Source organism: Canis aureus, chromosome 1 (genome assembly GCF_053574225.1).
Source record: "Canis aureus isolate CA01 chromosome 1, VMU_Caureus_v.1.0, whole genome shotgun sequence".
Lineage (NCBI taxonomy): Eukaryota > Metazoa > Chordata > Mammalia > Carnivora > Canidae > Canis > Canis aureus.
In genome coordinates, this window is record NC_135611.1 from 3,206,942 (window position 1) to 3,223,482 (window position 16,541).

The following is a 16,541-nucleotide window of genomic DNA, read 5'->3' on the forward strand; positions in this document are numbered from 1 at the left end:
GGGGTGGGGGGGCACTCAGGTGCCTGGAGCTGCCGTGGAGGCTGCAGGTGAAAGGAGTCTAGGAGCACCGTGGGGGTGCCGTGGGCATGGGTGTGGTCTAGAGTCCTCAAGTGTTTCCTTGTTCACATGGGGGTTTTTGTTGCTTTTTGGGAGTTCATGCACCTAATTTACTGGTATTTGTGACCTGAGCAGAGTCTATCCAAGTACGAACCCGAACTTTTCTTTAAAGATTTTATTTACTTATTTATTTGAGAGAGAGACAGAGAGACAGAGAGCACAAGCAGGGGCAGCGGCAGAGGGAGAAGGAGGCTCCTCGATGAGCAGGGAGCCCCACACAGACGCGATCCCAGGACCCCGAGACCGCCACCCAAGCCAAAGGCAGACACCCAGCGGACTGGGCCATCCGGCGACCCTATTAACTGGAATTTATGGCGAAATAGTCAACCTTCAACCCTCTGCGGGTAAACTGCCTGCTTTGTGACTATCACCAGCAATTTGTTCATTACCAACCAGGGTGAAAATGAGGCTCAGTCAGTCCTCATCTGCGCGAAAACATAATTACAAAGCTTAGTCTGTTGATGAGGAAAATAAAGAAAACTCAAAATGCAAGTGGTCTGGTCGACTGGAAATCATTTAGGTTAATTTACCTACTTCCTTTAGCTCGGGTTAATCAGAAGTTTGGCTCCATTGAACAAAAATTACTGAGTGTGTACCATGCATAGCCTATTGTGTCACTTGCTGCAATGTGATGTGCCCAAGGGGCCTGCCCTCATTATCAAGTGTGCGAGTGTTGGACAGAAGGCCAATAGGACTTTTCTTAAAAATGTCAAAGAGACGAGTTTCGGCTCATTTACTCCTTACTTGTGAAAAGACCCCTTTCAATGTTATTCAGCAAAATGAATCTCTGTGTTTTGTGAAAGGGGTGTGGCCATCTCTACATGAGGTGTGACTCCCACAGCGAGGGACCCGCCACTGCCTCTGTTCCTTACTGAATAGTCTTCCTTACTCCCTTGCACACAGTTTCCTTGAAGAACTCATGACTAGGATTTTGGGGGCACCATGTCCCCGCACAATAGGCATAGTAGGATTTTATAAAGAGTCTTTAAAGAGAATTGTTGCTGGCAAGCCTGACATTTGCAGAGACGGCTGTTGGCATATGTGAAGTTTCTCGAAACCACGAAAGTCCTCCGAAACAGTGGGAAACAGCGTGGCCTGTGGGCCTCCCCACCGGCCAGCCTCCACTGAAGTCCACAGGGCAGGACCCCAGGCCCTCCGTGGCCCACTCACCCTGGGACATTTGTGGGGATGAGAAGCTGTTTGTGAGGCTGACATGGGCATCCAAATGGTGCCTGGTTTCTGGGTTGCCCTGGCCTGAACTTGAAGAAGTTTGGGGTGGGGGTGAGCTATGATGAATGGTTTGAGTCAGGGCCCTGGAAGCTTCCTGGGTTTGATTCACCACCCTGCGCACCCCTGCTGTGTGTCTGACTCCCTAACTCCCACTCTGTTTATTAACCATTTCTGAAATGGAGCCTGAATGCAAGAGAGAAAAGTTAGGAAGTTTGGCACAACCAGCAGCCCCTTCCCGCTGGCTGCCCCTGCTGACCTCACTTCCAAGTTGGGAATCCATGTTCTCCCCTCCCCCAGTGTTTTCTGAGGAAAAGCATCGCCTCAAACCCTTGAACACCGTGGACAGTTCCTCTTAGAATCAGCGGCATTGGCTGGAGGTGGAGATCCCTGGGGAATATGAGGGTGGGGTTGGGCGGGCAGCCCTGGAAGCAGCAGGCCCAGCCGAGGGTCAGGGGCTCGCTGCCTCTTGCCAAGCACCAGACTTCCCCCCACTCCTGACACGCTCCATGGGGTCCCCGCAGGCTCAGGGAATGTCAGATCCAATTCCTTGACCCAGAATCCAAGTCAGGAAGGAGCCAGGACCTTGGCACTCCCTCCTCCCTTCCTACTGCCGGGAGGAGGCCTAGGGGACCGGCCATCCGCCACCACATCTGTGCGTCCAGATGCCTAACGTCCAGGCCGGCACATGCCTGGGGGCAGCAGGACCGGGGCTCGGCCCCTCCTAGTTGGGCATTTTCTGGTCTGTTTACCTGTGCCCCTTGCCTGCCTCGCGGGGGGCGGGGGGAACGCGCCTTCTGGGGGCGCCTGTCAGCGACGCTCCTGTCCTGCAGCTCCCAAAGGCGGACCGCGGAGGGAGCACGCTGACCCGGGTCAGTGGGTGGATCCGGCAGTCCCCGGCGCTGCGGCGGGCGGGCACGGGGGAGATGTTCTCTCGGTGCCTCCCGGCGAGGTGGCGGGTGGGGCGGGTTCAGGGGCCCAGCCCCGGGAGAGGTCCGCAGGGCAGCGGGTCCAGCCGCGCCCCGCCCGCGCCCACTCTGCGCGGGGCCCCGGGCGGTCCGGGCGGCGCGGGGCGGCGCGGCAGGTGGGCGGGCGGCGCGGCAGGTGGGCGGGCTCCGCGGCGGCCGCGTTCACCTGGCCCGCAGGAAGCCGGCGGCGGGGGCGGGGGCGGGGTGCGCGCCGAGCAGGGAGCCGCCGTCAGTCGGCGCGGCGCGCCAGCGAGGACGAGCCTCCGGCCCTGGCGGCCCGCGTCTCCCGCCCCGGAAGGCGGCGCCGGCGGCGAGCTCCCGACCCGCTGCGCACCGGCGGGGCCCGGGCTGCGGAGACCCCTCGGCCTCGGAGCGGCGAGCGCGGTGGGTGAGCCTGCGGGGCGGGCGGCGCCCGGAGCGGGGACTGCGGGGACTGCGGGGACTGCGGGCACCGGGGCGCAGGTGGCGGGCAGGTGGCGGCCCGAGGCCTCCCTGCGAGGAGCGGGCGCTGGTGTGGACGCCGGCCTCGGGCGGCGGACGCTGGAATCGACGGGTTTCCAGGTGTGGCCTCCGGCCAGGCCCGGCGACCAGGTCGCAGCTAGAGCCGGAGGCCTGGGGTGGCGGCGAGGGCGGGGTTTAGGGGTGGGAGGTGACAAAGGTCAAAAGGGGCGGCTCCGGGCGGTGCAGACGGTACCGGTGTGGAACCGAAGGGGGCCGGGGGTCCCTCCAGCTCAGAGCGGGCTACCTGCAGGCTCAGCGCGCGGACGGCCCCGGCCCCGGCCCCGGCCCCGGCCCCGGCCCCGGGCGCAGCAAGTCTCTCTTCGATCAGCAGGGGGCGGCGACGGGAGACTCGCCTGGCTTCCGCCTTCGCTGGGCCTGTCCCAGCTGCCGCGCCGCTGCCTGCAGCCGCCTGCGCCCACCTGCAGCCCCCTGCGCCCACCTGCAGCTGCCTGCAAGCCTCCTGCAGCCCCTTGCAGCCCCCCGCACCCACCTGCAGCCCTCTGTGTCCCCTGCAGCCCCCTGTGCCCGCCTGCAGCCCCTTGCATCTACCTGCAGCCTCCTGAGCCCACCTGCAGACCCCTGCACCCACCTGCGCTCCTGGCACCTATGACCCAGCAGAGTTGGGCCCCCTCCTGGGCCCGACTCCTAGTGGTGGTGACGGCTCCAGTGTCTGTGCCTTCTGTGGTCACTGCACCGACGCCCAGGCGGCTCTGGGTCTGGTGGGATGCTGGTGGCGCCGCTTGACTTCTTTTGGGGTCTACTTTCACCTTTTGCTTCGGAAGGCAGAGTGGGGTTTGCAAAACGTTTCGGTTTCTTGGGGGGATCTCAGTAAGACTCTGGCAGGAAACAGGCGCGTTCTGGTTCCTGTTCTCTGTTTTCCCATCGCGACAATGTGAGAATCAACAACATGTGTGCCTACAGCTCTGCATCCGCGGCAGGCGTGTGAGGTAGCTAGGGTGTCTGCTGAGGGGTGTAGCCGTGGTCCAGGGGGCGTCTGGCTGACCTGGCAAGGGACACCCACACTGGGTTAGAGAGTTTTTCAGAGGAGCGGGAGCTTGGGGAGCACCCTGTCCCATACCTGTGCTTATTTGAGATTTTAACCCTCAGGGTCAGGGAGACATTGCACAGACTGTGGCCCCCACGTCAGGGACCAGCGCCATCTGGGTACCGCAGGCTCACTGGCCCCCTTACACACTACGGTCTGCACCACCTGGAGCGGAACAGCTGTCTTGGAGGGTGGGCCACGCCGCAACCTGACCCAGGCCATCGGCCTGATGGTGCGTTTCTACCAGACAAGGAAAAGTGCCCATCAGGAGTTTTATTTTTTTAAGTGGAATGAACAAGAACCCGGAGCGAAGGAATCTTGTTAAAAATTACCGTGCAGTGTCAGTTAGCAAGAGGAACCCGAGCAACAGGCAGCAGCCAGCTCTGTGATTTTTTCGGTTGCCACCTGAACTTTTATGTATTTATTTTTTTTAAGATTTTATTTATTTATTTGTGAGAGACCCAGAGAGAGAGGCAGAGAGAGACACAGGGAGAGGGAGAAGCTGGCTCCCTGCGGAGAGCCTGATGCAGGACTCAATCCCAGGACGCTCCACTGCCGAGCCCCTCAAATGGCCACCCGAACTTTTAAATGTTAGTTGAAGCATGTGGTCACCCAGGGTGCAGTCAGAGGTCCTGCCCCGGGTGCACACTGTCCTTTCAGCCGTGGCCCACGCCCTCCCATCCCCCTCCCGGAGCCTCCAGCACCACTCATCTTGGTCCCCAATTTCTATTATTTCGTCATTTCAAGAATGCTGTATAAACGGAGTCATACAATATGCAACCTTTTTCAATCAGCTCTTTTCACGCAGCACAGTTCTCTTGAGATCTTGCAAGTTGAGTACGTGTGCCACTCATTCTTCTTTATTCCTCAGTTGTGTTTCATGGTATGGATGCACCATTCTGGGGTGGTTTTTTGTTTGTTTGTTTTTGTTTTTTTTAGTTTTAACCATTCACTCTTTGAAGGGCACTTGGGTGGTTCCCAGTTTTTGGTTATTATGAATAAAATCGCCCTGAGCATCAAAGTACAGGTTACCCAGGCATGAGCATGGCTTTCATTTTTTTGGGAACAAATGCCTGGGAGTTCAGTTGCTAAGTTATATGGTGAGCACGTTTAATTTTATTAAAAAAAAAAAAACAAAAAATCCCCGCCACACTGTCTTCTGGAAGGGCTGCACCATTTTGCATCCCGCCAGCAAGGGTGGGAGTGACCCAGGATGTGCGCAACCTTGACAGCAGTTGGCAGCGTTGCCACCTTTTATTTTAGCTGCTCTATCATGAGATGTATGGTGACATCGTGATTTTAATTTGCATTTCCCTCACGGGGAATGACGTTGAAGATCTTCACGCGTGAATCCGCCATCTGTACATCCTTTCGGTGAACAGCCTGTTGGTGTCTCTGCCTGCATTCTAATTGGATGTTTGGTCTCGATAGTTCTTTCTATGTTCTAGACACTGGCCCCGGGGGTTGATGCTTAGATGCTGGTAGCTGTCTTTCATCTTCTCCACAGGGTTTTGATAGAGAGGAAATTTGTCATTTTGATGAGATTGGTTTATCAATCTTTCCTTTCATGGATTGGGATGGTGGGGGAGGGGAGGGTAAGAACTTGGCCTCTCTTGAGGCCCCGCGGATTTTTCCCGTTTTTTTTTTTTTTTTTTCTTTCTTTTTTCCCCTCTGCGTATTTCTGGTTTTGCTTCTTGCACATAACTCTCTTGTCCATTTTGGGTTAATTTCTGTAGGAAACATGAGGCGTAGGTTGAGGGCGTTTTGTTTTGCTTTGATTTGTTCTTGCCTAGGAGTGTCCTGTTGATGTGGGGCTATTGCAGAGCAGATCACCCCTCACTCAGGTTGCTTTGCTCCATTGTCAGAAATCATGTGTTTGTGTGGGTTGTGGTTCTGGGTTCTGGGTTCCATTCCAGCCATCCTCATGTCTGTCCCTTACCAGCAGCATGCTGGTGACCGCAGCGGAGTAGGAAACCTTAACATCGGGTAGAGTGAGTCCTCTTACTTTGCTCTTCGTTGTTGAAGCCGTGGCGGCCCCTCCAGGCCCGGCGTCTTCTGGCGCAGGGGTTCGAACAGGTTGTTCACGTCTGCGAGCTCTCGGTGGGATTTTGATTTCCTTTTAAATCAATTCACTTTCTTTGAGATTGAAAGTGTTAACATTTTCCAAAATAAAAGAAGGAAGATAAGGTTTATTTGTAACTGATTGAGCAAATTGCACGCTTAATGTTCTAGTAGAGACTCATGCTGGACACACACGGCAAGGCGCGTAACCAAGGGGAACGAGCGTGGAAACGTGGGCGGAGAGCACAGGACAGGAGACAGTCCTCAGTGTCTGAGAACTTGGGCCACGGTCCCCCTGACACACACCCCCTGACACACACACACCCTGACACACATGCACCCTGTCACACACACACCCTGACACACACACACACACACACACACCCGACACACAGCCCCTGGCACACACGCACCCTGACACACATGCACCCCCAACACACACTTACTCCCAGCACACACATACACTGACACACATACTCCTGACACATGCAACCCCTGGCACACATGCACCCTGACATACACACCCAGCACACACACACACACACACATACCAGGGCACATACTACAGCCCCACACTTCTATACACATACCCAACACACACACCCTGACACATACCTCCTGACACACACACACACACACACGCCAGACACATATTACAGCCCACACTTCTACACACACACCCTGACACACACTCATACCCTGACACATACCCCCTGACACACACATCCTGACACACACACCGTGGCACACACACACTCTGACACACACACCCAGACACACTGCAGCCCCACACTTCTACACACAGACCCTGTGACACACACACCCTGACACATACACACACACACTTGGACACACACACACACACCCAGGTATATACTACAGCCCACACTTCTACACACACACCCTGGCACACACACACGGGCACACACACATGGACACACACACCCAGACACATGCTATAGCCCCACACTTCTGCACGCAGACCCTGACACACACACACACTGACACATACCCCCTGACACACACACACACAGACACATACTACAGCCCACATTTGTACACACACACACCCTGACACACACACCCCACCTGCTTACACCTGGAATCAGTGTATATGCTATTGGGGCACTGCTCCTGGACACCTCTGTCCTCAGGAGAGTAAAGCAGCAGTCTGCACAGTAAGAGCTACCACTCTGTTCCCCAAATGTTATTTGTGTTATTTTTTTTATTGCTTTATTAAGTGGACTCCCCACCCAGCATGGAGCCCAGTGCAGGGCTTGAGCTCACGACCCTGAGATCAAGACCTGAGCTGAGATCAAGGGTGGGACACTTAACTGAAAGCCACCCACATGTCCCCAAATGCTATTTAAATAAAGTTTAATCCTCTGAACTTCTCAACCCAGGAGTTTATTTTTATGTGCCACTGTCTTCCACAATAGTATATTTCCAGGACACACACAGAGTCCGTTAAGAGGCCTGGCTAACCTGTCGCCCCCCCAGACAGATTGTTTTCTAAAAGGACACAAAGGGACCAATGGTACCCATGGGGCTCTGGAGGAAGGCAGCATGTCGGGCTCCCAGGCCCTCCCTCTGGAGGCCCAGTGTGTTCCTTCTCCATCCCTTGCTGACTGCAGCAGTGTCCTGGCCCCCCTTTACACACCAGCAGTGTCCTGGTCCCCATTTACTCACCAGCGGTGTCCTGACCCCAGTTTACACACCAGCAGTGTCCTGGCCCCTGTTTATACACATAAGAAACTTGAGTTTTCTAGGGGTAGCAGGCCTGTCGAGTGACATGTGTGAGGTCTCTGAACCCATGTCCCGAATCTCTGGTCCTTACAGCTCCACAGGACTGGCCTTCACAAGTCAGAGGCCCCTGGATCAGGGGATGTGACTGCCCTCCGCCCCTCCTGGCCACTCCCGAGGGTGCCACCAGGCACCTGGTCCCAGCAGGCCACGTGAGTCCAAAACTGGGGCCTTTGCAAAACAGTTCCTCTGGGAGGGAAAGTATTAGATAGGAAATAGATTTTTCCCCTGCAGGAACTCAGGAACATCTCTCTTGATGGCCACACAGCACACCACATCAAAACCAACACTGGCTTTGGAAAGGGGTCAGTGGCTCATAGATAGTGACAAGGAGGGTGACGCTTTCGCGTGTGAGGGGGTTTCTCGGAGGCCTGAAACCTCAGCCTTCTTACAGGAAGTGAGTTGCTACTCAGAGCCCCTTGGCTGTTTTTCTGAGGGTAAAGTGTTTCTCTTTAGTAGGTATTGCTAATTCAAAAACACACACAGTTACAAGAGCTGTTGAGAATATTTTATTAAATGCAGTGGTTCTTACTTAGCAGCACACAGATTTTGCTTATGCGTAATGATGGCTTGGATTTGCTTTAAATCTCCCCAATTTGAAAGCTGGCTAGCGAACCAAGTAGTGTTGATGTTTCGTTGGTGAGCAGACATGACTTGGTTGGACTTGCACACTGGGTTTGGTTGTGATCAGTGGTCAACATTCAGTGCCAACCATCCTGACATTTTGGTGACTGTGTGCACTCTGAGCACTCCGCTGCTGGGGCCCACGCTTGCTCATGGAGCTATAGCCGCCCTGTAGTGTGGGCCCCTGGGGACAGAGCCCCAGCCAAAAGCCACGCTGCCTGCTTGTGGACCCAGCTCCCAGTCTCCACCATCCCGCAGCAGCCCTGTCTCCATCACCCCACAGCTCCATCTCCACCACCCTGTGGCTCCCTGGCTCCTGGCTGGAAGCCAGCAGCACAGTGACTTCCTGTGAGTGGGGCTTGCTGAGACATGGGCCCTACTGGAGTGACACCCCTCCTTGCAGAGCAGTTTTCTGAAATTCATGTTTCAGAGAATGACTCCTCTTTACTGCAGTTATATTGGGTGGGGGGTTGGTTTTTGTCAGAGGGTGGGGAGCATGGCGACCCCACTTTTAAGTAGGGGGAGAGCTCCCGATGGCCTTGTCCACCTTGTCCACCGCCTGAGAGCCGCCCTGCCTCATGGGGTGACCTGCACCACCCAACCCCCGCTGCAGGGCGCCTGCCCCGGCCACGCCCTGCCCTCCCTTCTAGTGAGGAGCGTCTGTCAAAGCCCGCGGGAGCAAAAAGCCAAGTGCAAGCACAGCTCCACCAGCAAAGATTGTGTAGACACAGAGGCCACCTCCACATCAACCACCAGCCTAAACAGACAGACAGAAAGACTCACGGTCACTCTTCCTTATCCAGAGTCTGATCTGGAAACCTAGAGGCAAAGCACACACGGAACAGAGCTTCCCGCATCTGCTTAGCGGGCTGGTGGGGGGCAGTGCTGGCTTGGTGGCAGGCTAGCCCATGGCCCACCCAAGTGTTTGCCACGGCCATCTGGCCCGGCTCCGCGGGCTCTCTCGAGGCTGCAGGATGGGAGGGCTGGTGTCTGGTGCCCCTGGGTGCTCTGCCAACCACCTGCATCGTTTCCTCCAGAATTCTTACTAAATGCAGAGTTCTGGGCCCCCAATTCTGGGACACCACCCACATCCCTGGTGCCTGGGGGCAGGAATATGTATTTAATGAGCTCCCAAGTAAACTCCGAGGACTCCAGCTCTATGTGAAAGAGGTGATGGGTACCAGGTGTCGGAGCGTAGGTCACCTCTACACAGGGTTATCCGAGTGGACATGCACATGCTCACAAACATGCATTTTAATCAGGTCAACAAAACCTGTACATATCACTGATAAAAAATGGCTTCATGTTAGAAGGAGTGACTCATGGAAGATATGGTTCTCTACTTTTATACTTTTATTTGTATCGTTACATTTGCTACCCTGTCCACATTCAGAGACCAGCATCCCTGTCCTGCCCGGTAAGTGCTAGCACCTCCGGTGAGGAATGTTTGTGGATGCTCCTATTCTCTATCCAGATTCTCCCATGTAGTTGAAACCTCACAGTTTGGCGAAACTTGCTGCAAAAGCAAAGAGTACAGAGCTGTGTTGCAGGCATCCCAGATATGGCAAAATGCATGATTCATTTTTAAAATGCATTGACTGTGATGTGCAGACTGCTCTGCTCTGGGTTTCTAAGTCCAACAGGATAAAATGGGTGTAGGTCCTGCCCTGAGGGGCTTTTCTGTGTTATCAGGGGACTCAGAAGCACACAGATGGGTTTCCCACTGCAAACCGTCCGCTCAAGCCCCCGCATTGTGTGCAGACACCCCCACCACGGGGCTCCTGATGGGGGGGACCACCCGGTAGAGAGAAGGAGAGGGAGGTCGCCTCTCTGATGGGTCAGTACTGTGCAGTAGTGAGGTGGATCCTCCCTCCACCCAGTACCCCCTTTTCAGGCCCCCAGCCACCCCAGCAGCCCTATGCTGCTCCCCCGGCCTGGCTGCCTGCCCTGCAAGTCCCCTGCTTCCTGACAGGCCTGCTTGATCTCTGGGCTGGCCCCAGGATGCCCACCTTTCCTGCTCAGTGTTTAGCAACGCTGTGGTCTGCTAGCATTTTGCATGTAAGATGCTTAAATGCTGCATCATGCATATGCATCCAGGGACACAACATATAGGCACTTTGCCTGGTGTCATTGGCATCGCATGGGGGGCTCATATCTGTTGCACCCACGGATGGATGGGTTCTGCTCATCCTGAGCATCATCATACCACGGATGCATAGCAGGGTCTGGACTCTCACGAGACATGCACCTGGGTCTGTTCGTCACCACTCAGGTGTACGGGGGACGTGATTGCTTTGGCTTATGTGGTGCCTTATAAGACCAGATAAATTAAAGCAGGAATTTAATAAAGTAAATATGCTACTTATATTTTAGGAACTAGGTTTCTGCTTCTGTGTGTGTGTGTGTGTGTGTGTGTGTGTGCGCGCGCGCATGTGTGTGTGTGTGGCAGTAGGGGAGCTTTGGTGGCTTTTACTCTGGTTCTTTTGGTGTCTGAAAATGCAATAACCTCGGAGTAGCTGAGACCCAGGATTTATGAAGTGTGAGCAGCAGCTGCAGTTGTCTTCCCAGGAATATAAAGAGGATAAATCAAATGTCGGAGGCATGCAGAATGCGTCTATAGCTTCACTGCATCATGTTATATGGCTCTGTGAAAGGTGGTATCGTCCCAACGGGGAGATGATGGTTCTTTCATTCTGTCATTATTTCCATGTGTCAACACTTATTTTTAAAGAGAGAGGGATTTAAGGCAGCTCTTGAAAGCTGACCTTACTCATGTCAAACTGGTGGTTGGAAATTGTTCTATGAAGGGAGGTGGAAGTGTGCAGACCCAGCAGACAAACTTCCTAAAAGTGCAGTGAAATGTCACGGTTAAAGCCACATGAGGGGAAAAAAGCCACCTGAGGTAACAGCCCTAACACTAAATGTAAATATAAATATATATTTACAGAGGATTAGCAACATCAAAATAAAGTGTCCTGCATGGAAAGGATGTTTTAATGTGAAGGTAGATTAAAACCTGGACAAAATTGCAAAACATTCTAAACAACAACAATGACAACAACAACAAATTTGCTCATGAAGATGGAGAAGGTCCTGGGTGGTGGTCTCGTGACGGCCACGGGGACACCATCCACTCAGATCCTAAATCTCTGAGACTTAACTTCATTTGCTTTCAGGACATGGGCTGAGAGAGGAATCTGAAAAAAACATACCCTGGCCTCAGTGCCCAGCCAGGCTCATCCCTGACCTCCTGCAGTGGAGCAACTCTTCCTGACCGTGATGCCTGTCACCAGGTGGGAGCCGGGAGGCAGTTGCCCTGGGCTCTGAATCCCAGCGTCTCCCCATCCTCTCCTTAGGTTAAATGGGTCACTTGCTCTGGAGCCTCTGCACAGAGCCGACGTGGGGGTTTCCTGCCCAATCACAGAGGTTTGGTCATGCCTCGTGGAGGGAAGGGGACGTGACAGTGTTCAGAGGGGGAGCAGGATGTGTCTGTTCGTCCCTCAAAGCAGGTAAAGCCCAGGCCCTTCTGAAGGGCAGAGTCCCCGACCCTGCGCTGGATCCCCTCCCGGCCTCTCAGGAGTCTGTGTGGTTTGCCCTTGACTGTGGGCCCCTTCCCACCACGTGTGGGGGGAAAGCCGCTGCTTGGGGGCCTCCTGGGCCCGGCCTCAGGCTCCACGCCTATATGTGGGCGGCTGTGCCTTTTGCTACATCTGCGCCTCCTGATCCCTGTGCAGCCAGGTTTTGTTCTGGAGCTGAGAACAGGGAACCGTGACTCTGGCTCCCACCTGTGTGCTCTGCACCCCTGCCACCTGTGCTTCCCACACTTCCTGTCTGTGGGGTCCTGGGTTCTGTCTGGGCAAGGGCTTCCATTCTCAGGGTCTGTGCCCCTTGCTGGGCCTTTGGTGCCCCTGTATCCCATACCCCCCTTTTGGTGTACCTGCTCCATGGATCTCAGCTTCTCCCCCAGCTCTGCTAGTCCTCCTGGCCATGCCCACCCCTTGGGCTTCCTCACGGTTCACACGTTGCTCTGGTTGGGTGCGATGCTATAAATCGAGGATGGGTCTGCAAACACACATGTGCTGCCTCTGTGTGCCCTGTCTCACTCTATAAAGGGTTTGAGGCAAAAGTACGTTAGATTAGGTATAAGGAGCCCCCCGTACAGAGTGGCAGGCTGGAGAACACGGGTGGATGTCCCCCTAGCGTCCCAGACCTCAGAAGAGGCAGAGAGGAGTGTGCACGTGTGCCCGGCCGAGCATGGGCATGTGCACACTAGTGTGGGTGTGTCCGTGCCCACAGGCCTGAGGGAGTCCAGCTCTTTTTGCCCTGCTCCTTCCAGCACTGGGCACCAAGCAGATACTCTCATAGTGCATTTTCGTAGCATCTCATCCTGGATGTGGCCTCTGGCTTCAAGAGACCGGCAGTGGCTGTGTGACACAGTGTGGCCGGCTTTGTCTAAACCCTGTCAGGGAACGCTTGAAGCGTAAAGACACTGGGCATGCGAAGCGGGTGCAGGAGCCCGTGCCCACCGCTGGCAGACCCAGAGTGCTGCCACCGGCTGCCGGGCCCAAGCCACCCTCGTGCTTCCCCGGATGGGCGGCAGGTGGGGCGCCGAGGGGCCAGGGGACAGCAGATGGGCCTGGAACCCAGGTTTGCTGTCCAGGTTCCTCCACACCCCGCCCCCCGCCGTCACCCAGTCCATCGTGCCCTTTTCCTCTTTACAGTCGCTTCTGCTCTGCCTCTAGGAGTTACCACGCCTCACCAGGCTCTGCGAAGGAGGTCGAGCGGGAAACGCTGTGATAGTAAGGAGTATAAAGGGTGCAGGCGCTTTATTATAATATTATAGCTGGGCTTCAGGAAAGCCCTGGGTGTCCTTAGAGCACCATCCCTGACAGTCTTATTTTGGTGGAGCGAGAAAATCATAAGGCCTCAACCTAGAAGTACTAAATATTGGTCTTTTAAGATACCGTGTAGAACCCAAAGGTCACACAGAACCCGCTTGGAAAGCTTAAGTTCAAAATGCAAGCTTCCGGCAGTCAGTCTTGTGTTCATACTATGCTTGTACTCTCGGAGCTTGGTATTTATTCATTTAAATGCCTTTTTTCAGTCACAGGCTTTTTTTTTTTAAAGATTTTATTTATTTATTCATGAGAAACACACACACACACAGAGAGAGAGAGAGAGAGAGAGAGGCAGAGACACAGGCAGAGGGAGAAGCAGGCTCCATGCAGGGAGCCCGATGTGGGATCACTACCTGAGGCGAAGGCAGTCACTCAACCGCTGAGCCACCTGGGAGTCCCCTCAGTCAGTTTTGAAAGAGACTTCGTGGCATGATGTATCCCTGTAAAGCTTCATCATTTACTATTGCTCTGCGATGGTTTTCACCCAGAAGGGAATGAGGAGTGGAGGCTGGTGAAGTCGTCACGAATGTACTTTTACCAGGAGAGCAAAGGCTACGAGGTGTGAAGTGGAGGACGAGGTACCCCCTCTGACCTTTGGATGGAGCTCATTTCCTTAGTAAATCCAAGACTCGATGCATCAAGAAACCCTTTCTTAGAAGAAATTAAGTGCCTTGGTCACGGCCAAGTGAGAGCCGCAACTGTGGGGATGGCTTTCCGTGAGGTTGCCACGTGCATGCCTGGGGTCAGATCAAAGCCAGTCTGCCCTGCCAGGGCCTGCTGTGTGACTTGGGGTCCCCAACCTCTCTGTACCTCAGAGCTTCCCCATCTGTAAGGTGAGGAGCACAGCGTAGCCCCGTGCCTCAGTGTAGGGACAGCGGATGAAGAAGCCGTGCCCTGAAGTGTTCCTACTGTGTAGGAACCATGTGGTGTCGGCAGCTATCCACTTCCTGAGTCCAGACCCCTGGCCCCTGCCACCGTGTCCTGCTTTCCTGGACGCGTCTCCCTCTCTGTTGTGTAAATCTAACTCTCGCTCACCCACACCCTTTATCTTTCCATCATATCTCAAGAATTGCAGACCCACCCTGTAAAAGGTGGCATGCCCGGGTGAGCAGTGGGACCCGCTGGGGGCTGAGCCATGTCTCCGGCGGGGCTGATGACCATGCAGAGCATTCTTGTCCCGGATCGGAATCTGGGCGGTTCAGGGCTACGTGCCTGCGTGAAGACAAGGTGCCGGTGAGATCTGCTGTCTCCCACAGGACCACGTAGGGTTGGTGATTGGAATCTGGAGATTTTAGATCGATAATTCTAGGACTTAAATGTTTTATGCATCTTCAGAAAGAGACGCAGTTAGGACTCAGACCCTAGTCTTTTGGCCACAGGCCTGAGCTGACGCATTTCTTCTTCCCTGTGCGTAACTATCAGGACTTGTCACACCCGGTGTCAGGGAATTTATGAGCCATTCGGAGGTGGGCTGAGATATGCGGGAGTCGAAGAAACATTGTTCTGTCCTTTGATCACCAGCCCTGGCCCCGAGCGGCCCCCAGAGTGTTTGTGTGCGTCCTCATGGCCACGGACGGTGCCCTGGGTCACGTGACACACGTGGCCATATGGTCATGGCACAGGTGTCCCAGGCCATGTGGCTCACCTGGGCAGCCCTGTGACAGTCCCTGCCGGGGCCCAGCGAGGAGATGCCGAGGGAGAGGGCCGCGCCCCTACTGGCATTTGCTGTCCTCTGACCCATGGTCTCTATCTTTAGGTGCTTGTCAAAGATTAACAGCAGCTCCAGGAAGTCGCATTTACCATCCTGGCTTTACAGATAAGGAGGAACTGAGCCAGAAGCCTCTGGGCAAGGCGGGAGAGCGCCGGCAAGAGAGGGCCTGCCCAGGCTCCAGGCTTCCACGCCAAGCCCCGGCGCCCCGGCCCAGCGCGGCCCCCGGTCTGGCCGCCTGCGCCCCGCCTGCCGCTGCAGAGCGTCCCGGAGCCCGTGGGGCGCAGCACTGGTTCGCGGTTGGCGCCGCGCCCTGTGTGCCCCTGCCCCGAGCGGGTTTTCTCCCCACGTGTCAGGAAGGCCGGTCTCCACGTGACGTCGGCCCGGCGGGCCTGGCGGGCCCGGTGCTGGGAGCCAACTTCCTAGGACCTGTTTGCACACGGGAATGTTCCCTCTTCCCCCGTAAGAGCAACAAAATCTAAAAACCTCTCTCCCCGTCACAGAATCGTGAACGTGTGAGCAGAAGATTCTGAAAGCGAACCTCAGGGGATCCCTGGGTGGCGCAGCGGTTTGGCGCCTGCCTTTGGCCCAGGGCGCGATCCTGGAGACCCGGGATCGAATCCCATGTCAGGCTCCCGGTGCATGGAGCCTGCTTCTCCCTCTGCCTGTGTCTCTGCCTCTCTCTCTCTCTCTCTGTGTGACTGTCATAAATAAATTTAAAAAAAAAAAAAAAAAAAAAAATGAAAGCGAACCTCACGTACACATTACAAGCTTCGGCTCCTCTGCCTCTTTGCCCCCAACCAAGAGCCTGTGGGGTGAGGCCACTGCCCCGGCTGGGCTGCCCGCTGCTCGCGGCCCTGCTCTGATGGCGCTTCGCTCCAGCCGCCTGGCCCTGTGGGCGCACGCTCGGCGGGTGTCCTGCACACGCTTTGTCCGCGAGTCCCCGACGTCCCTTTCAGGTGCTTTGGACGACTTTGGGGCCGTGTCCTTTTGTGCTGGAAATCTGCTTGAATCTGTGAAGCCTGGCCTTTTCCCCCTACACGCGCCCCCCGCGGCCACATTCCCTGCATCTCCCGACACCTGATGGGGGGTCAGGCGGGTGCGTTTGCCCTCTTTACAAGGGGGAGCCCAGGCTGAGTTTAGGGAAGGTGCTCAAGGTCAGAAGAACAGGTCACGGCCTGCCTGGGGCCCAGTGGTACTTTCTTCCTAAACAAGCTTCTGAACTGGAGACAGCTGCCCCTTCCTCCCACCTCTTCTTTTGTGAAATGCCTCAAAACCTTTAAAATATTTTCCTGACTCTGAAGCCTTTAGACCTTTCTTTGGAAAAATCACAGTAGACACTCTTGGCTCTGGGTGAAATTCCGTCAGGCTGTGTGGCTTCACTGAGTTGCATGGGGCGGCTGGCGATTCTCTCTCCGTGCTCAGTGTGCCGTGTTGACGGACAGGTGGGTGGTGTGTGCCTGGGAAGTGTTGGGAGCACCGCACAGGTGTCTGAGGAGGAGTGTCGGGGGGCACGGTGTCCAGGAAGTTGGGGTCTCCTAGGTTAGCAGTCTTCCCTTGTGGGGGAAGAGCTCCCATGGAAGGATCAG